This window comes from Chelonoidis abingdonii, chromosome 17 (genome assembly GCF_003597395.2).
Source record: "Chelonoidis abingdonii isolate Lonesome George chromosome 17, CheloAbing_2.0, whole genome shotgun sequence".
NCBI lineage: Eukaryota > Metazoa > Chordata > Testudines > Testudinidae > Chelonoidis > Chelonoidis abingdonii.
This window is the reverse complement of record NC_133785.1, coordinates 20,711,131-20,733,449: the sequence shown is the minus strand read 5'-3', so window position 1 is coordinate 20,733,449 and position 22,319 is coordinate 20,711,131. Positions and strand designations below refer to the sequence as shown.

The window sequence follows — 22,319 nt, the reverse complement described above, 5'->3', positions numbered from 1 at the left end:
TCCCCCAGAGAGTTAACTGGATTTCAACCTCTTGTCTCAGTCTTTATTTTTTTCGTCTCACTTGCACAGGCTGAGAACAAATTCTGTCAGCTTGGTGCCATGAGTTCTTCTTTATTAATATTTCAGTCTGAAATCCTGCTGAAGCTTTATGTGATGGTCCCCATCATGAACATCAAGAGAACATTATGCCTGGCTAACAAATACCAAGGGCCTGATTTTGATCCCTACTTATGCTGAATGGCACCTTACTCTATGGATAGTCAATGTCCATCAGAGGCATTTATCTATGCAACTGAATGCACCTCAAGGCGGGCTCAGCATAACAGCAGTTGGTGGCACTGTGTTGAATCATTGGGCTCCACAAGTACAGATTTCATAGACATCAGCTATGTCATGAACATGCAACACTGAGGATAGAAGTAAGGGCCTTGTAAATTACCCTTACACCCATGCTAAGGGTCCTTTACCTGCCAGAGAGGTCTAAAGGGACCTCAACACAAATAAAAGTCAGGTCTTTTAGCTATACAAATCATAGAATCATAGGACTGGAAGGGACCTTGAGAGGTCATCTAGTCCAGTTCCCTGTACTTGTGTCAGGACTAATTATCTAGACCATTCCTGGCAGGTGTTTGTCTAACCTGCTCTTAAAAATCTCCAGATTATGAGATTCCACAGCCTCCCTAGGAAATTTATTCCAGTGCTTAACCACCCTGACAGTTGGGAATTTTTTCCTAATGTCCAACCTAAACCTCCCTTGTTGCAATTTAAGCCCATTGCTTCTTGTCCTGTCCTGAGAGGTTAAGAAAAACAACCTTTTATGTACTTGAAAACTGTTATGTTCCTTCTCAGTCTTCTCTTCTCCAGACTAAACAAACCCAGTTTTTTCCATCTTCCCTCATAGGTCACTTTTCTAGACCTTTAATCATTTTTTTTGTTCTTCTCCAGGTTTTCTCCTATTTGTCCACATCTTTCCTGAAATGTGGTGCCCAGAACTGGACACAATACTGCAGTTGAGACCTAATCAGTGCGGAGTAGAGCAAAAGAATTACTTCTTGTGTCTTGCTTACAATACTCCTACTAATACATCCCAGAATGATGTTCCCTTTTTTTGCAACAGCGTTACACTGTTGACTCATATTTAGCTTGTGGTCCACTATGACTCCCAGATCCCTTTCTGCAGTACATATATGGGCCTCTACCAGTTGAACTAGACCAGTGATTCTCAAACTTTTGTACTGGTGACCCCTTTCACATAGCAAGCCTCTGAGTGTGACCCCCCTTTATAAATTAAAAACACTTTTAAATATATTTAACACCATCATAAATGCTGGATGCAAAGCGGGGTCAAGGGTGGGGGCTGACAGCTCACGACCCCCCACGTAATAACCTTGCAATGCCCTGAGAGATCCCGACCCCCAGTTTGAGATCCCCTGAGTTAAACGATCTCTGTTACTGTAGTAGTGGGGTTCATAGAATATCAGGGTTGGAAGGGATCTCAGGAGGTCATCTAGTCCAACCCCCTGCTCAAAGCAGGATCAATCCCCAGAATGAGGTCCTGTATCATATGTGGGTCACAGCAATTAGAAGACAACATGATCCCCATCCTTGGGCAAGTCTGTCATTCCATTCTGCCGAAGGCACAGACCAGTCAGTGCATTACGTGTAAGAAGCTGCATCTAACCTAATTCTAAGGAGAAAACTCTCCTCCTGATCAGTCCTGAAGATCTTTTATCTGCACTATGAATCTCCACTCTGCTTTCATTCTGTCCACAGGACTCCCATTGATGAACAAGTAATGTGCAAAACCATAGCAATTTATGACACAGAGAAGACCTTGGCAGTAAGATAGGCCTGCTGTATTCATTTCTGTGTGTGAAAGTCACGCTTGCCTCCAATCTCTTCCTCCATTGGTTAATTCCTCCATCCTTCCATCATACCGAAAGACCTCTAGGACACTGAACAAGTGCACGCGGGGGGAAAAATGGGCTCTGGCATGAAACAAGAGTGGTAGACCATGTAACAGGTGTGATGAGAACAATTGCCAGACAACAGTAGAGACCCTTTTTTTGTCCTCTGGAGAAATACTTTCCTACTGCCAGTAGCAATCATATACACATCACTTCAGTTTCTAGATATGGATCTGCTGACACTTTCTTCCCTCATTCAGTGCATTCCTCCCTGGCACCCAGCAGCTTTCACAAGAGGAAAGTTACAGTGTTTGGGAAGAATGTGGCACCATGCTAAATGGTACATTGGCAGCATATTTTCTTCCCTGGGCTCCTGTCCATACACAAATCTCTCACTGAGTCACTCCCTGTGAGAAAGCTAACACCAGCGTTCTGCTCTGTCGAATGGTAAGCCTGAGAGAGCAAATATAAAAAGCATTGCCTATCAGGGGGTGGAGTGGGGGATAGGGGATGAGCTGATGTTTGAAATAGTCAGGAGCAGATTAAAATAAAACAGTAACAGGGAAAAAATAAAAGGATCCTGTAAAAATACCCATTAATGTGGTAGATTGCTGCACCATTCCATATTGAACCTAGCCTCTTGGCTCCCCACCCCCATATCCTGTACACAGAGGGACAACTCCTGGAACCCTTACTCCAGGCCTCATTTTCCTCTTCTTCTATTATTATATATCTGTACTACAGTAGCACCTATTATAGGCCTCAGCCAACATCAGGGCCCTATTTTGCAAAGCTCTTTTCAAATGTGACATTTCAAATGTGTAGACAGCCATCTTGGCAAATCCCAGGATTGAACCATGAACCCCCAGAGCCAAAAGCCCGAATCTCTGTAGCCTAAGCTAAAGAGCCAGCCTGTCGAGCTAGGAGCTAAACAGGCCAATATCCTCTGTGGATTAGGAACAGATGGTGACATGTGATATATTGGCTTGTGGGCTACACAAACACATAGAATGAGCCAGACTGTGCCATGCATAGCTTACAATTTAAACAGACAAGACAAAGGATTGGAGAAAGGGTCACACAGGAGGCTGTCACGTGGGGCATTGAAAGATTACCTAACTTGCCCCACAGAAAGCTGGTGGTACAGTCCCAGAAGTTATTCAGATCTTCTGAATACCAGCCAAGTGCCTTAACCACAAGACTGTCCTTCCTCCTTCAGTGGAGTTTCTCCTGAGTTCACCAGTGTGTAAGGTTCAAACACATCTCTCTTAGAAGACAATGAGACCCGCTACATTAAGGACTGTAGATTTGGTCTGGAGAAACTAATAGCAACAAGGGAATTGCAACTGCCTTCAGTCTAGTTACCCATGGGTATTTTTCAATGCTTTGAAGCCACCCTTGGTTCAGAGGAAGGACAATCTCTGGCAGACATGGCATGGAAAAGCTGTATCCCTGCAGGCATGTCTGGCTAAAGGCAGCATGCTCCTTGTCCAGCTTCTTGAGCCCTCAGTGTAACTGCATTCCTCTGCCTTTAAAAAGAAACTAAACTTCTATTTCAGCATTTAACAGTGAAATCAGATTGGAGAACTTTAGCCATGACTTTAAGATTTTTGTCTCATATAACACAAAACTGGTAGCATGCATGATCAGGTAATCACTTGCTAAGTTTACCATGCTGCAAGATGTGGTACTATTGTCATCTAGATATTATAAACAAGGAGATTATCGGGCTTTGTTTGAATACAGCTCACAGAATCATCGTTTTATGATCCCTCCAGGCCATTCCCCATGAAAAAAAAACGCCAATTGTATTTATTATACACTTGAAAACAACTTCGCTTTTTCAGCTGCAAAAGTATTTAAATTCTGATTGTAATTAAAGAGACAGATCTCTATTTGCAAAGCCTTCCGTAAACAATTACCTACTTAAAAGAAAAAGATAAGAAATAGAAATAGGTCAAGATTACATATTATTCGGTACTACCACGTGCACTGTCTATGTTCTCCACTGGACCAAAAGGTGATGACCAACATGGTTGGGGTTCAACTGGACTAGAGAATGTTCAGTGAATGTAAGCAGAAACTGCAGGCAATGCATTTCAGAGCAATTATAGCACATCTTAGGTGATGTAACAGCTAAAACATGAAACCATAGGCTGAGTGACTAGAAACACCCAAGCATTACCTGGCTGCCATTGTGGAATGGGATGTATGAATAAAACTAAATGAAAATCAGGATATACACATTAAAGACCTGCAGTTGCTGGTGCTCAGCATCTCTTAGGATCAGCCCTTTAATTTGGCATTGTTGAGATGGTCATGATGTCACTGGCAGCCAGTCATAAAGATTCCAACTTTGTCCCATCTTCTAAAGTTATTTCATTATAAGAGCGTTCCCCACTCCCCAGACGTCTCTTTAAATGTTTCTTTGTTGTGCTGCTGTGCATGATTCAGTCAGTCAGGCACTCACTGTAAATTAGTTTTATGTTTATAGCTGTATTTTTTGCTCCTGCTACATAGTAACATGGTGGTATAATATTTTTTATGAGAGCCAGAAGTTGCTTAATCCACACAAAAAAGGTTAAAAGAAATTGCACTCACAAATACTGTGTCATGCCAAGCTCCTTAAATTGCACTATTAAAGGCCTAATCTGTACCCTCCTGTCTCTGTGCCCAACCTGTGCAGCTGAGGAGAAGTCAGTTCTGCTGCTGGGGGTAGCTCTGTGGATGGGGAATTAGAACTGGCTTTGGTCCTAAGATTCACTACTGAGGTACATAACTTGGAGATCTGCATAAGCATCTTCTCAGAGCTCCCTAAGCTCCACACATACTCTCGCAGCATGGGCTGAATTGACTAGAAATGCTGGGATGGCTTCTTTGGGGAAAAGTTCCAAAGTCTTAGTTCAAAATCTGGGAGGAGATGTGCCCAGGGGAATTTTTCTGAAGAGATAAGTAGCACTGACCTGCCTCTGTTTCCATTAATTCAATGGAACAAACTCCATTGGCAGAGTTGGGTCAATGCTGAGAGCTTTTGAAAAATCCCAGCCTATCAGTTCTGTGCCGATCCTCAGCAGGTGTAAATGAGACCATTGACTTCCCTGGATATATGTTGATTTACACCTTCTGAGGAGCTCACTCTAAATAACGGCTTCATTAATTTAAGCTCATTTTAAAAAGCAAAATTACAAAGCCCTGAAACTACTGTGTTTATTGAAGAAATAGCAACTACTGCTAAACTCCAGCAGTACTACCAAGCACTATCCTTTATGTCATCAGTGCATGAGTCATCTTTTGATATTTCTAAGGCTGACAGGTTGCTTAAAATCACTGCCCACGGATTATATTCATATGGAGCTTTAAAACATTTTCTAATTACTTTTCCTTCCACCCCACTGAACACTGTTAATCAAGAGTTATTATTTCCAAAACACGTTACATTATAACAGTGGCATACTCTGCAGGAGAGGCATTGAGTGGGTTGGATTCCTTCCAGCCTTAGTTTTCAGATGACCAAGATGTTCTTGTTTTTATAATAAGGTGTTCTTTATGCATGTGGAATTCACAATTTTTATTTATTTAGGGGAAAAAACAGTCTTAGTTCTAAGCTATTTTGTTTGCAAGGGTTACATGAATGGAGCACACAGCTGGAGAAACTCAAACTGTCTAGCTTGTTTCTGACTTTGTTCATTCACTAAAATGACACAGATCAGATCTGTGTTTCTACACCTATTTCTCACTTTGGGCTTGTCTACATTACTGCTTAAATTGATGTGACTTACATCACTCAGGAGTGTGAAAAAAACACCAGTGATGTAAATTATATTGACTTAAAGTTCCATCTACACCACACTGTATTGGCAGGAGACTCTCTTCCATCAACATAGCGCGTCTTCACCAGACGTGCTACATTTGCGCAGCTCAATTGATGCAGCTGCACCAATGTAGCGGGGTTGTGAAGACAAGTCTTTTGTCTCTCATAGTGTTATTCCTCAGGCCTTCTATGAAGACCTGCCAGTAGTTATTCCATTCTGGAGCAATAATATACAACATTCTTAGTCTCATGTTGTGTTTGGACTAAAGTAAGCCTGAGACAAATCCATGGTTCAGAACTTTGGGTTATTTGAAACCTGGATCCAATTTTTGAGGCTTAAGTACATCTATGGATTTGGCTAACATTATATGAAACATGACAGCTTCTGTTTGCAGATGATCATGCAAATTTTTTCTTTGTTTGCTCTGTCTGGGCTTCATGGCCCTTTAATTTCACTCAAGTTTTGGTTCAAGTGAACCTTAGCTAAAAGCCTCTAAAACCACCAAGCTATCCATAAAACCCTAAAGCAGCCCTAGTTCACCCTAAAACTTGACCTCAAGTTCACCTGAAGCTGAACCCTATTGGTCATTGAATGGTTTGTAATCCTCAGGACCCTTCCAATGCACATTCCTGAGTTTTGAATTTCTAACAAAACATGAAACCAGTCACATTTTATTGTTTTGAAGTTTCATCAAAAATTGTCAAACAGATGTAGTTATGACCAGACAGGTTTTTTACAAATACAAATATGTAATTGATCTTTGTACAGATGGCAGACCTGGTCAACATTCTTTCATCATAACATTTTTTAATGAAAAATGTATTTCTGACCAAAATGAACATTTTATAAAAATTATTTTGTTCCCAATTTTCCATTTTCTTTTAAACAAACAAAACAAAACAAAGTTTTCTGTAAAAAATTTCAGTTTTCAGTGGAAGAAAACCTTTTCTGTTAGCTCTTTAGTTAAAAAAAGTTTTGTTAAAAAAAAAATTAAAAAAACCTGAAAAATCGTAATGATTTTTTTTAAATAAAGGCTCTTTATTCTAAATTTTCTGTGAATAGTAATCAACTTTTTGACAAGCTCTTACATACATAGCAGGTCCCTGTTAGCTTCCTCTTCTTGTGTCCTTTCACTGTAATCATAGGTTTGTCCAGTGTTCAACACATGCTATGGCTGTAGCCGTGGCAAGATCTTTCATGATTTGTCCAGGAGCTGGCAGACCAGCAGATGTTTCATGGTTTGTGTTTCACCACAGTCATACTGGAACAGCTCCACTTCCACAGATTTACTTTTGTCTGCCAACTCTTGCTGAGAGGCCATCTGTTGGCTAATCTTTCCTAATCTATCAACCCCTGTGACATCTTAAATCTATTTATGGCAGGACCAAGACAGAGAGTTTGGTCACAGGTCTGAATTTCTCCAAAGTTCACGAGTGCTCTCTCTACCTAAGGATTAACATCATGCTCATCACTGTAGTGGCTGAGGAGATCCAAGGTTTTTGTTCACCCAGAGATACCATCCAGCTACAAAATCCAAATCCCGATCCAACCTTCCCTGAAGATCGGGAGCTGTTCAGATCTGGGGAATCTGTTTGTTCTCACAACTCCTGTTATTGATCTGAGATGTTTTCAGACAGCGTCTCCTCTTAAACATGTTTAAAGAAGGAGAACACTGTGGCACCAGAACTATAGACCAGGGGTTCTCATCCTTTGCCTTTCTGAGGTCCCCACTCCCAAACATGCTATGAAAACTCCACAGCCCACCTGGGCCCAAAAAAACCTGGTTTTCTGCATATAAAAGCCAGGCCGGCATTAAGGGGTAGCAAGCAGGACAACTGCCTACAGCCCCAGGCCACGGGGGGTACTGGGAAGCTACATTGCTCAAGCTTCTGCTTCAGCCCCAGGTGGCACACTCAGAGCTCCATGCTTCAGCCCCATGCAGTGGTACTTTGGCTTTCTGCCCTGGGCCCCAGCCAGTCTAACACTGGTCCTGCTTGGTGGACCCCCTGAAACCTGCTCATGGCTACCCAGGAGGCCTCGGGCCCCTGGTTGAGAACCACTGCTATAGACGAGTAAACAAAATACATGATATGTTTAGCTATCCACACTGAGCACTATATTCGAACAAGTCACCTCAGATTATGCTTTTGCCTTTGAATCAGGTTATAATTCTTAGCCTTTGTTTTGGTTTTAGTTCTGTTATTTTTTAAAAGCCAGTTGCTGGACCAGAAGTCCCAAAAATTCAGCTCATTCATTCTGTTCCAATAAGCATAATCATAGTCTAGGATTGGAAGAGACCTGAATAGGGCATTTAGCCCAGCCCTCTGCACTCAAGGCAGGACTATGTAATAACTGGACCATTCCTGACAGGTGTTTGTCTAACCTGTTCTTAAAAATCTCCAATAATGGAGATTCCACAACCTCCTTAGGCAATTTATTCCAAAGCTTAACTACCCTGACAGTTAGGAACTTTATTCCTAATGTCCAGCCTAAACCTCCCTTGCTGCAATTTAAGCCATTGCTGCTTGTCCTATCTTCAGAGGTTAAGGAGAACAATTTTTCACCCTCCTCCTTGTAACAACCTTTTATGTACTTGAAAACTGTTATCATGTCCCCTCTCAGTCTTCTCTTTTCCAGACTAAACAAACCCAGTTTTTTCAATCTTCCCTGAGAGGTCATGTTTTCCAGACTTTTAATCATTTTTGTTGCTCTTCTCTGGACTCTCTCCAATTTGTCCATATCTTTCCTGAAATATCTCCCCCCGGAACTGGACACAGTACTCCAGCTGAGGCCTTATCACTGAGGAGTAGAGCAGAAGAATTACTTCTTGTATCTTGCTTACAACACTCTTGCTAATACCTCCCAGAATTATTTCCTTTTTTTTTTTTTGCAACAGTGTTACACTGTTGACACATACATCTCTACCCTGATATAACACAAATTCGGATATAACGCGGTAAAGCAGTGCTCCAGGGGAGGTGGGGCTGCGCACTCCGGTGGATCAAAGCAAGTTCGCTATAACGCGGTTTCACCTATAACGCGGTAAGATTTTTTGGCTCCCGAGGACAGCGTTATATCGGGGTAGAGGTGTATTTAGCTTGTGATCCACTATAATCTCCAGATCCCCTTCTGCAGCACTCCTTCCTAGGCTGTCATTTCCCACTTCGTACGTGTGCCATTGATACAATGATGCATTCAGAATTCAAACTTGACTTCAGTGGGAGTTGCACAACATACAATATGGGGTTATCATTTGAGCCCCCATCCCTAAGCATACACAAGCATCTTCATCCAGCCCTGCCGGTGTGCCCTGCAGAGGAGAACATCCCACTCTTTAACCCAGCCTAGCAGAGGATCTGAATTCTCTTGCTGGCCTCCATGCATAGCACTGGCTGTACGAGAAGGGTGTAGTGAATTCCTAAGGAGTCATGTGACGTTTAGAATGCAATTTAGGATTGAGAATTGGCTTGACAATACTCCTCCCAGGAGGGAAGATAAACAGCTCTCTCTAAGAGCCACCGCCAGATCTTTTCCATAGACCTGTTGGCAGTGGCATGGAATGGAATACCACTTCCTCCCTCTGAGGACTCGGAGCCAACCTTCAGGAAACATACATCTTCACTTCAAGAAAGGGCAACTGGCTGCCACTACCATGTTTATTCATCTCAGTGAAATTCCAGCACCAAACGTCACAGGAACAGGGAGCACAGAGGCGCCCCCATGTGACTACAACAGAGATCATGTCTTTCTTGAAGAGAACCCGGAAACAACACAGACAGCACTACCTCTGGGGGTAACAGGACCTACACCATTAACTCTGAAGGGCCTTCCAGCATATCTCCCCTCTCAGCTGCAGAAACATCCTTCCCCAACCATATTTTAATACTGAAAGCCCAACAAGATCAAGTACTTCATGGAGGACAGGGTAGTCTACCTCAACCAGTGCACCTGCTCAAAGGATTGTTCTGCCTCCTATTCTGCTGTCTCCCTATTGTATTTCGGTCTTTCCTTTGAGTTTAGACTTGCCCTTTTGTCTTCCCTTTAGCTTTTGTCTTATCCTTTTCAATTCTCTTTGATTCTGAACTGGCCCTTTTCTTTCTCTTTGGTTGTACACCTGGCCTTTACCACCTTCCCTTGGCATTAGGATAGCCCGTTTTCTTCTCCTCTTGGACTTTGTTTTCTTAAGGTTAGGTGCATGTGTGATTCTAGTTTGTAAACAAATTATTATTAATGCTACTGCATCTAAGCATCTCACAAGTACGGCGGAGTGCCTGATAATTAAATGCTATCAGAGTTGTCTATTAAAATTTGCAATGGCTGTGGGGAAAAAAATCCTGTTTTGATGAAAAACAATTCATTGTGTGGGTTTCTCCTTGCATGTTTCTGTTCTCCATGGAAATTAAAAGCAGAAAACTGCTATTTTTCACATACTAACTGGAGGAAAACAATTATTCTCAATGTGAAAATGGTGCTATTTTGCATACAGCAACAATCTGAAAACATTTCTGCCATCCACCATTTTTTCACCAGGTACTATGGTGATAAGTGCAGTATAAAAACCTACATAGAATAGACATGTGGAATTTGATGGCAGAACCAGTGACTTTTACATCTTACTATTGTGTGCACATTTTCACCAGTGGAAACCTCAGGGCCAGATTTTCAGACAGAGTAAGTGCCCAATAGCTGATACACATTTAGTGGCTTAGACCTGCATGCTAAATTAGACTTGCATGCTAAATTACCTGATTTGAGCATGCAGTCATTGTAACTGTGTATGCAAAATAGGTGTGTGATTGCAGAACTTGCATGATTGCAAATCCGAACTTCGCTTTACATCCAAGAGAAAATCAAGTTTCATAAATCTCCTGTGAAATATATTTGTCCTGAGACTACTTTGGTTATTGTGCTCTGCATAAATTCAGATACACAGACTATCACTGAGGCTAGCTGCTAGCCTCCTCCTGCTTTATCACAATGAATGCAGTGCTCCTGAAAGGTGCTACACTGGCACCACCGAAGACTGAAGGCCTCTCTGTCTGCACAGAACAATGTTGCATAGGAAGTTGTGTGGAGAGTCTTCGCCTACTCCATCCTGTTAATGTGCTTCAATCATTCCAGTGTGTGACTACCTCTAGGAGTAAGAGGGAAGTTCAGCCTTACTGGCTTATTTAGTCCTTGGGCTTTCCATTGAAATTGCCAGTAAGTGTCAGTTGTGATGGGGGATTTTATGATGCTGACATCTGACCAAGTAGGAACTGGACTGAGCCCAACATTTCTTTTTCCACAAGCCATCAACCAGCTGTCACGGAGTAACCTTCAGTTAATCCTGACATAGACTAGTTTTGAAACTGTGACCTAGTGGTGAAAGGCTCTGTATGCCCTGAATGACTCAGTCCTATAGAATAATAAACTACTTAATGCCACCCTGTTCCACGAGTGGGCTCACTCAGACTGTAACCTTAAGTGCATCATTTATCATCAAAGATATACACATACATCTCCAGAATTCCAGCGTTCAGCAAGCTGCCCATTTTACACCATGAGGGAGGAGAAGGCAATGTCTGGGTAGCACTGGGGGTGATTTCCGGCAGTGCACCACATGTGAATAGACTTGAGAGCATTGATTTAGGATTAGTATGGTCCCCACCACTAGGTTTGTGGGCACATATGTGCTACTTGCCATCTTTTATCAGATTGCTCTTGCTGAATTTCTTTCAAAACTCGGAAGCAGCCCAATTTTCAGGTCAGTATTTATAAAGCTACGGGGAAAATGTTGCAGTACTTGCACAGGCAAAACTGCCATTGACTTCAGTGGGAATTTTGACCGAGTAAGACCTGAGCAGGTATCTCAGGATTTGAACTTATCTGTTTTAGTTTTAAAGTAACCAGTACTGTATTTTCCAACATCTCTCTTATTTTTTCCCCTCTCCATCCAATTTTTTTTTATTCCTGCTCCTTGTTCCTCTCCTTTTCCCCTCATTTCCCACCCCTTCATTTTTTCTTCCCTTCCCTTCTTTTCTATCCAAACTTCAGCATTTCTATCCTAGGGAGATTCCCAAATTAGAACTATTTACCCAGTCGCATCCAACCCTTGATCCAAAGGAGGATCTGATTCCACAGTACACCTGGTTTGAATTTGGTTTTGCAAAACCAAACTTCTTTCCCTACTCTCTGCCTTCAGTATATTGTCCCCTTGCCCAGTTTCTCTTTGTCTCTTCTCTCCCTACCTTTGCTAACAGTGGCAGATGCTCTGCAGGCCAGTTTATTTTGCAGTTCCCAGTAATAAGTTCCTAACTGAGTTAAGAGATGAAAGCACATTGTGTGTTTTTGATTTACAGGCTGTTCGGTGACATTGCATCAAGGGGACCCTGTAAACAAAGAAAGGCCTGTGGCTTTATAGAGCATGGAAAGTTTTCGCTTCTTATAATGGAGAGGTCGGTCTGAAAGAAATTCAACTTCAAGGGTTTTTTCCTTCTTTGGGGCTTGTCTGAAACATATGGGCCACTCAGCTTGGCCAAACAGTGGTGCCCTCAAAAAACTCCTGATCAGTGTACAGGACAGCTTCAGCTGTGTGCCTATGTTTCTGCATCTTGACAGGCAAAGCAAAAAGAGGTGGGGCCGTGATGTCAATGCTCTAGTATTTCCTCATCTGGAAGAGTCAGCATCCTGGAGATTTCAATTAATGAGAAACGCAGCAGTGACTGGCAAGCAGTCAGTCATCCCAGAGTTAGTGTGCATCCATGTGCCTCTCTCTAGGAAACACTTACCCAACATTTCTGATTTAGCTCAGACGGACCTAAGACAACACCTCTTCCACACCCACAGCTGAGTTTTGGAGAGATTCAGATCTGGACCTTAACTTTGCAGCTAACGCCCATTTTCAACCAATAAAATTCTAAACCCTCTTACCTTTAAATGTGTTCCTCCCATTTTTTTTCTGTTATACTGGTGACTGGTTTTTAAGCCAGGGGATCATTCCTTTCTACCCCAGCCCAGCACCATTTCTCTTCCTACTAAAAACAGAAACCATAATGGGGATATGCCAGCCCTTTGTGTTTCACTGGTTTGCAATGGATACCCAGGTCCCTTTATCTTCTTTAACTGGCAGGGATGCTGTGACCTCACTTCCCATGATGGCTATCCCTATCTCCATCACTTCAAGGCTATATTCCTGCTATCCCTTCAAAGTGGGAGAGACCCCTAAACACTGCTCAGAAGTTCAACTACTTCTGTTCTGCTGTAGAGCCTGATGGGGGATTTGTTGCTGGATGGGGGTTCACTTTAATCTCCTCCAGTCACGTGTTCCACAGCTAAAGTCCTGCCATTGCCTTTTGCACCTGAACTTTGCTGTGCTACACCATTGGTCCTCTAGTCATTGGTATTGACAATGTTCATTGTTGTACTTGTAATGGGTGAAGAATAAAGTTTGACCGTAACAGCATGGGAAGATCTAACAGAAAAAAGAAGCCAGAGTGGGAAAGAATAAGCTTCTGCACTGGCGCAAACATCTTCTCTAATTGCAATGGGAGAAATGCCACTGACATTATTTTGCCATGAACAATCTCCTTTTCTTCTCCCCAGCTTTGCACACCTCCTTTTGAATCAGGCCACAAGGAAGGAACGGAGCCAGACCAGAATTTACTGCAGCTTGGCTAAATACTTCAGCAAATGTAAGCTGTCCAGAAGTACAATAGCAGCAAGAAGTGCATTACTGAGCTTCATAGGAATAGTAATAAGTAAGAGAAGGCTTAGTGTACAGAACAGAAAATCCTCCAGGATCATGAAAAGAACAGGGGTGACTAATCGGCAAACAAACTAGTTTCTCATTCAGAACAGCACCCTCCCACTCCAGAGACAGCGGCAAGCAAAAAGTCTTGAGACACAGCCTTTGCATCATGGAGTTAGTCTATAATGTACATCTTGGAGATTTCAAAACTGCTCAGCAATGGCCTCTTTCTGCTCCCATTGAACTCAATGGTAAAACTCATGTTGACGTCAAGGGGAGTAGAGTATTGATTTCAATGGGAGCAGAGCCAGGCCAAAGCTGAGCACTTTTGAAACTCCCACCCTCTGGGTCTGCTGTCAGTTGCTAACTGCAGAAGTATTTTATGACTCACCCTCTCTTCCTGCTGTGCTACTATTATCCACCAACAGCCCACTGAAATGCTGATAACAGGGAGGAGATAAAATCTGGAATCCAAGCACCTTTGAATTTCTGGAAGAAAGGGGTGTGTTTGGATTTGCATCCCCACTCCTTTATGGTTTTTGGTTCCAAATCAGAGACAATATTTGCAGCTTCCAGTTTGGATGTGGAAGAAATCTTCTGATGGGGAACCATGGGCACTTTTAAATGCAGCCCCCCAAAGACAAGCCTAAACCTAAGCTGGATTCAGATGTGAATCTCATCTCCTGGGTCCCTTCCTAGTTAATATTAGCATGTGCCTGCTACACTCAAACGCACGCACAGAAGCTGCGTCCTACCATTCAAAATGTCCAAGGGTTTGTAATCAAAACACATGAGTCAGGAGAGCTCCCTCCACACTAGGTGGTATAAAAGTCAACAGGACTTTCATCTTCTAAAGATGTAGTAGGGTCTAGCATGGATTAAGCACAGTGTTAGGACTCAGGTATCACTGAGCTCTACTCCATACAGCTCTGCCACTGACTCGCTGTGTGGCCTTTGGGAAAGTCATTTCATATCTCTGCGCCTTAGCTGCTCCTTCTTGAAAATGGAGATCATAATATTTAGTGACCTAACCCAATGGGGTTGAAGATATGGGCGATACTACTGTTTGTACAGTGCTTTGTAAATGGGCATTTCTGAGTATTATCTGCTGCCTCCTAGGTCACAACCTCAAGGCTATATGCTACCTTCTGCCTAAGCACAGAGTCCACTGACATCCCTGGGATTTCTCTATGTGCTTTGAGACCAGTATTAATTATGTGGCATCACATAAGGGTGGCTTGTAGCCAATATTATTTACATAGCATAGAGAGTCTACAGGTTAGAGGAGTGTTGTGCCAAAAACACACACACACACACACATCTCAGTTTTGAATGGTTTCCAGTTTGGAGTTAGAACAATACAGGATAGGATAGATGTAAACACTGAAGGAAGCAGTAGCTTGTCACTGCAGCTGGAATGCTTCATGCAACAGTGAGGTATGAGAAGATTTTTTTTTCGGTCTGGTCCTTCCACTGTCTTTGTGATAATGTGACTACAGGACCTCTATCAGCTCCACAGCATCACAATGCTAGGAACATGCTATGCATTTCTAGAGGTTTGTTTTTTTGGTGTTTTTAATGAATTAGCCATACAGAATGGTGGCATTCCTATGATTATGCTTATTGAATCCACGCTTGCTGGGCATGCATTTTGCTGGGAATGCATTGAATCGGCACCTCCATAGTGAGGAAGGTAGCTATGAACATGTCTGCACTGCATGCGTACACTTGGCTCAGTGTACAACCAGGGGCAGATTCTTAGCTATTTAAAGTGGTTGTGTTTGAAGGCAGCCCTGTAGAGACTGTCTGGGACTGGTAACCAAGAGTGTGTCAGATGTGGCAGCCTGAGCACCACGTTGTGCCACTAGGTAACTTTAGAAGGGACTTGCATCCTCACAGGACCTAGATGGAGTCAGCTACATATGATTCTTCCTGGTCAAATATCTCTGCACAAGAGTAAAGCAAACAGGGAACACAGCACACATTTAATCCTATGGACCCCACATGGAGCAGCATCTCAGTTTTCCTCTCCCTCCCTAAACTATAGCCACCAACTTCCCATTCCCCTGCGATGGGGAGGGGGAAGTGGTTGACCAGAGACTGCTGACTTGGGAGAAAGAGTCCTTGGCAATGGTGCAACACTGATAGCTCCACCTACCTTTCCACTGGCCTTGTGGAAGAGCTGGAACCTCAGGGTACTCGCATTCTCGCAGGTTCTCAGCTGGATATTTTGTGCCCACTTAATTTGTATAGGAGTTACTCTGGCTTCAAATAACCTTACAGTCCTGGCCCTTTAATAATCCTGCAGCCCTGCAAGAGAGAAGTTAATAATAATCCTGCACCCTGTAGAGTAGGAAATCCCCCTCAGAGCCTGTGGGAGTTTTAAAAGGCCATGATTGCACACAGTGCTTACCCAGCAATGATAATCTGCCAGCGCAGGACATGACCAGTCCCCCAGCCAGTTAAAACAGGTGCTGTCATCCATAGGAGCAACTGTGCCCATGCCACTGGTGCAGCTGTCCAGCCTGAGCCCCCTGCCCAGCGCAGGCAAGATTGCTCTTGTAATGATAGGAGGACATGATGTCTCCATTCCCGCACTTCCCCCCAGGAGGAACAGGATTCCTCCTTACAAAGGGGTCATGGTGCAAGGTACTGCAGTTCAGTTCTTACAACTGCTGACTACTCAAGAAAGTGAAGAGCGAAGAGGAATCAGAGCACTCCCGTTGCAGTGACACAAGCCTTGGGTGTCTGGGGCTGTAGCCATAGTAATTTGCCCTTCAGGCAGCTGTTAAGTGACTGTGATCAGCTGGAGTGCGCTACCATCTGGCTCCACTGTTCAAAACCCAGAGCATTCGTTTTCTTCCGATCTCCTCCTGCCATTCAACTGGGGACTGAGGATTATTATTGTTTATATTGTAGTGGTGCCTAAAACATGCTGGGAAGACACAGAGGAAGACATGGACCCTGCCCTGAAGGGCCACGTACAATCTAAAGAACAATCAGTGTATTATACAAGCTTCCACTTCTGCAAACAAGCATTCCCTTCTATTCCGAGACCCATCTCAGGAGCTGTGAGAAGGTCACACAGTCCGTCTCAACTCGTGCCATATAGCAGGATTGATTTCATCATCCCGAAGTGATGGCTGGAGGTTGGAACTGAATCCACGACTGGACAGCTTGTTCCAATTTCTATGACTCTTCTTGGAATTATAAAGTTTTCCCCTGATATTAATCCTAACCATTTCCTGCAGCTGCCTAAGTTCATAACAGTTTTTCTGTTCTTTTGCTACTGAAAATATTTGATCTGCAACCTCTTTTGAATAGCCCACTATGTACAGCAAGGGTCAGCAACCTCTGGCACGCAGCTAGCCAGGGTAAGCACCCTGGAGGACCGGGCCAGTACCCTGGCGGGCCGGGCCAGTTTGTTTACCTGCTGCATCAGCAGGTTTGGCCGATCGCAGCTCCCACTGGCCATGGTTCGCCGTCCCAGGCCAATGGGGGTAGCAGGAAGCCACGGCCAGCACATCCCTAGGCCCAAACCGCTTCCCGCAGCGCCTATTGGCCTGGGATGGTGAACTGCAGCCAGTGGGAGCCGCTCTTGGCTGAACCTGTCAATGTGGCAGGTAAACAAACTGGCCCAGCCCACCAGGGTGTTTACCCTGGCAAGCTGCTTGCCAGAGGTTGCCGACCACTGATGTACAGTATTTGTAAACAGCTACCCTGTCTCCTCTCAGTCTGAACAAGCCCAGGGTTCCCAGTATTTCCTCATGGGCCAAAGTACTTCGGTAAGTTACCACTCGACTCTGGTTAATTTGTCCAGTTTTAGCCTAGTTAACACCAGTGAACAATAAACACAAGAGAAATCAATAAAAACACAAGGATCTCTCACCCTTAAATATATACAGTATGTTTAAGACATTAAATATCTTCATCAAAGCTCTTTACAATGAAGCCTCAGACTGTCGACATGAGGTAGGTATTATCACAGTTTTAGCTAAAAATGATGATAATAAAGTGAGGCAGAAAGGTTAAGTGACTTGCCTAAGATAACAGAGTCAGTGTCAGAGCTGGGAATAGAATCCAGGAGCTATGACTTCAAGTCTTGCGCACTAACTATTTGGTAACACTCCCTCCATCAGTTATACACGTGTCTGTATAAATGTATTTAGTGCTGTTCCTCTCTTAGGGCCTACCCTGGAATCAACACTATTCTGTATATATTCAAAGCTATATCACCACCTTGCAAATGAAATACTTAGAGTGAGATTCAAAGGCCAATAGCTCACGAAGCTCATTCACCAGTGGCTCTCCCACAACTGGAAGAGGCTGTCTCTTTGTGGGATGACTAGCAAGATTAATTTTTTCTAGCATCATCCTCAAGGATTCACTAAAAGCACACAGCATATTTTTGTAAAAGATCATGACTAAAATTTAGAAAAGCACAAACTAATTTCTGGTACTTCCAACCTGAGTGCCCAGACTGACACCTGAAAGGGGACCTGATTTTCCATAGGCGTTGAGCATTCACCATTGCAAATAAGACCCCTTTACGGTGTCCCAAGCTGGGCCTCCAATATCACTAGCCACTTTTGAAAACCTTGGCTATAATTAGTGAGCAACTGAAAACTTGGGCTTGTATCTAGGGGCAAAGTAGCATTAAGGGGAGAGGTGTGAAAATATTTGCATTTAGAACCCAGCAATAGAGTGACTGGTCCAGGGACGATCACTTCAGTTTGAGGTGGGTTCTTTGGTCACATGGAGTCAATGTAGCTGTTACATCGTTCACGTTCCCCGCTGCAGTAGCAGCAGGGAACTGGGGTTGTGGCTGGAAGAAAGGTGTGACCAGAATGCCCTTGTGCTACACCAATCCTTGCCTGTATTTTTGAACCTATGGATGCGGGTCAGCTCTAATCCAGTGCAGTGGTATACTGGCCCTACACAGAGCAGGACCAACATCAGGAGGGAGCAAAGACGAGCAGCCTTTCCACACATGCACTCTGTGCACTTAAACCATAGCCTACAGCCATCTGTTTCTTCTGCTTACTCCCTAGGCCCCTTGTCACCACCAGGAGTCCCCGCCCTCTGTGACATAACAGTGATTATTGTGATTTCACCAACAGAAAGGTGTCAATAGGGGCAGGGAATATGCAGGGGAGCCCTCAAAGAAACAAAGAGCTTGTTTGCTTGCAAATAGCCTTTACCAATAAAATAATTTACCACCATTAAATATAAAAGAGCATAAAGTGTTAGACTGGGCAGAGTGTGTGTGTGGTATGTGCACACATGCATGCACTAACAGACTGCTTCAGCTACTGCCTGGTCTGGAAAGAGTTAAACTGGAAACCAGATACTTCACATTTTTGGGGTGGAGTTCTGGGAGAGAAGTGCGTTCAAGTACAGGGGAGACAAGGGCCAGTGCTGCATCCAGGGGGGCTAGGCAGCTGGACAGCAGGTTCCAGCTCTCGATACAGGGTGCCAGGTCTGCACCCTAAGAATGTGCCTAGGGACCCCAAGATTGGGGCAGTGACTGGACTCTGTTCAGGCTCTAGGAGCTTGAAACACTTCAGGCATCTAGAACCCAGAGGCCTGGATTCCCCCCACAGTACTAGTGGGTGCTCGCTCAGTAGGATCTGTAATAAGAAGTCACTTATTTGGGGTGGCCTGGAAAAGATCCTGAGCCTTGAAAAGATACAAGAGCAGCAAGATGTCCCACCTTATGACTGACCACATAATAATGACCATCCCAGTGATCACAGAACAACTGGTAATGCCTGAGAAGAAGGTGAGTGGAGACATTAATTAACTGACTTGCTCTGGGGATGGGGAGGCATGGAACTCCCTTGGTCCCGGACCCAGGGGACACTGTACACTCTACACAGCAGCAGGACCCCATCAACATGCCAAACTATGTTGCCAAAATAACGAAGTAAAGACCTCGCTGGATCAGGGAGCTGGAGGCAGCCTTTCAGAGCTATATAAGGGATACTGGACTTCACACCATTCTCACCACCTCGCAATGGCTTGCTTGGGGTTAAAGAGGAAGGCTGGAAAAATGTTCCATGAACTCACTTGTCCGCAGCATGTGTCAGGCAAACTCACAGGCTTGGCTGGAGCCAGAGGAAGTCACAAATGGAACTAATAGAAAGACCAGAACAGTTGCTCCATCAAGCGTCCCTGCCTCACCCTTAGGTGGGGGGTATGAACCATGTTGCTTCCCCTGCCAGGCGGACTTCTTCCTAATTCTCTGGGGAGTGGAAGGGGGAATTATCACCAGAAAGCATAGGGAGCCTTCACTTACACTGTTAGGTCTGAGGTGGGGGAACCCAACCATCTGCACCTCCGAGATCACGCTTAGGGCTGGCTGGAAAACCGGAGTTCTATTGCTTGGAGACAAATGGCAGTTTTAGAAACTGTTTTCATTTTGCATCAGCACAAAACTGCAAATTTTTCATGAAAAACAAGACAGAGGCCCTAATCTCCACAAAGTCAATAGCCTGCTGGTTCGGGCACTCATGTGGGAAAGCCAGGCTCAGGTCCCTGTTCTGCCTGTTTCACATCCCAACTGAGTGCCCTCACCAGCCAGCTCTATGATCAGGCTCTTTATCTCTCTCTCAGTCTCTCCTGTCAGAGGGTGACACCTTGTATAAATAATTAACTATCCACAAGACCAGCCTTTCTTCCACGTGGAGCACATGAACGACATCTACAATGTTAGAGGTGAGATGACATCAGCTTAAATGGAGGAGCATTTTCAGTTCCTGTTTGAGCTAAAATTCCCCAGCATTTCGTTTGTCTGAAGAGGCAGGCAAGGGATTGACCATGTTCTGATCTCACCTGAAACAGCTAATAGCAATATTATAGTGACTTCTAGAGCAAGCACAGAATAATGAATGTCAGCTTAACCACTGTGATGTCAGAAAGCAAAGAATGATGAACACACCCACACTGGCTGCAAGACAAAGTCTGCCCAATGGGGCTTCAGCACATAGTATTTAAGCATATGGAATGTCTTACTGGCAATTCACTTTCAGCTCTGTATGTTGAGACCTATGTTATGTTACAGGAATATTTTGCCTCAACAATATAAATTGATGTCTGGAAAGGATCCTGGAATCAGGCGTTTAAATCATACAGATCAAATCAATCTCCCTGCTTTAGGGGTCTTTCAGTGATTTGGATTAAAGGGGCTCACCACAGTGGATTAAAAAGGCCTTTTGTAACAGGCAAATAGCTACAGTTCTGACTGACAAGATAAACTCTTCTCGGTTTCACTTACCTAGCAGAATCAGACACAAATGGCTAGCAGTAGAGCATTTCTGAAGAGGCTGAGCTCACATATCTGGGGTACTATGACATTGGCTTCATGGAGTCTTCTTGACATCACATTGTCATGATATATAACAGAATGCTCCTAGGCTTGTGTCCTTTTGGTACAGCGGGGAGCTGCTGTCTAGCCCTTTGTCTGTTTAATCCTTTCTTTCTTTGTTACTCTAGAGCATAGAAATCCCACCAAAATAGAGATTTAATAGACGTAAAAGTAAAAACACTGCTGTTCCAGGCATGGAAGTGCCACACTTCAATATCTAGATCACAGCACTCATGCTCAAGGCAACTCGAGTTCTTTCGCCTTCTCTGTATACAAAGCCTTTTAATAACCTTTACTTTCTAACAGTTTCCCTTGAGATCCACCGACCTTACTGTAGTTCAGTCTGAGCTGCAGAACACAGAGACCTGGGGGAAGGGAGAGATACATACATGTGTGTTTGGAAGTACAATACTCACAGCTGCTACTACATACCTGCAGGGGCAGCAGGTATTGAAGGCCAGGGAAGGCTGAGGCTCCCCAAACAGCCTTGTGTGGTCCCGCCCACGCTCCGCCCCATGCCCCTTCCTACTTCCCGGTGCTGTGCTGCGGGGGGCGGGATCTCTTCCCCCCCTGGCTGGGGCCCCAGGATGGGGCTGGGGTTAATGAGTGCTGGCCTGCGCTCTGGGGCTGGGGGAAGGAGGGGTGTCACCCTCCTGCCCACGGCTCTGGGGCTGGGGGAAGGGGGCTCTAGGCTTCGGCAGGAGGGGTGGGGCCTCAGACAGAAGGGGCAGGCTGGGCCAGGGGCTAGCGTCCCCAAGCCTGGGGTTCACCCGCCACCCATGGATACCTGTACATACAGGTTTCCAAAGAAGCAATGATGACTTGGAATAAAATTGGGATTTGTTCCTCTCCCGGGTCAACTGTCTATCCCCTTTTTCTTTTGCATCTTTACAATGTATAAAGAAGGCTTAAGTATTGCTTCCAATTTTTTCTGCTAGGGTTTTATCTTAGAAATATATCAGGAATTTCAAGTCTGGTCTGGCTTTTGTCAGAGCACACAAAACGTGTGAGCAGTCTCAACCTTTCTATGAAGGTGCAAACACAGTTGACTCTTTAACTAAAAAATCTTTTACTCCAACTGCTTATAAGATGTGTAATTTAAATAGATGTTAATAAAAAACAAAAGGCAGAATTTTAAACTGTCTGAATAAAAATCACTTCTCTCAGTTAATCAAGTTTAACTTCCTAGTGTCTCTGATATTCTAACCCCACCAGATCCCCATCTGTCCATAAAGGCTTATCAAAAACAGGGTAAACTGGACCTAAAGGTCTAGTGTATTAAAAACAGTCTTTAAAACATCAAAACCAAAATAGGTTAGGCCTTATTCACATACCACAAATGAGAAAAAACATTAAAAAGGCACAAACCCATGTAACCCTTCTGCCCCTCTGAGTTGGCAGCAACAAGGGCCGGGTTCAGTATCCAGGGGTTCCGTTTCAGTAACACAATGCATAACCGGCTCGAGCCCCCACCCAGTGACCTGGGACACTTACATACCACACCC

At 44.0% G+C, this 22,319-nt stretch overlaps 1 protein-coding gene and 1 long non-coding RNA gene across 2 annotated transcripts in view; one reads left to right on the top strand and one right to left on the bottom strand.

Annotated features, from left to right (window-relative positions):
• CHCHD4 (coiled-coil-helix-coiled-coil-helix domain containing 4) overlaps window positions 1–22,319 on the top strand; it is a 352,177-nt gene that overhangs the window by 185,213 nt on the left and 144,645 nt on the right. The gene's annotated exons all lie outside the window — the stretch shown is intronic.
• LOC116827082 (uncharacterized) overlaps window positions 1–22,319 on the bottom strand; it is a 123,937-nt gene that overhangs the window by 35,147 nt on the left and 66,471 nt on the right. The window contains exon 3 of the long non-coding RNA XR_004374208.2: window positions 15,607–15,758. This is a non-coding gene — a long non-coding RNA (uncharacterized LOC116827082). The remainder of the gene's footprint in view (window positions 1–15,606; window positions 15,759–22,319) is intronic.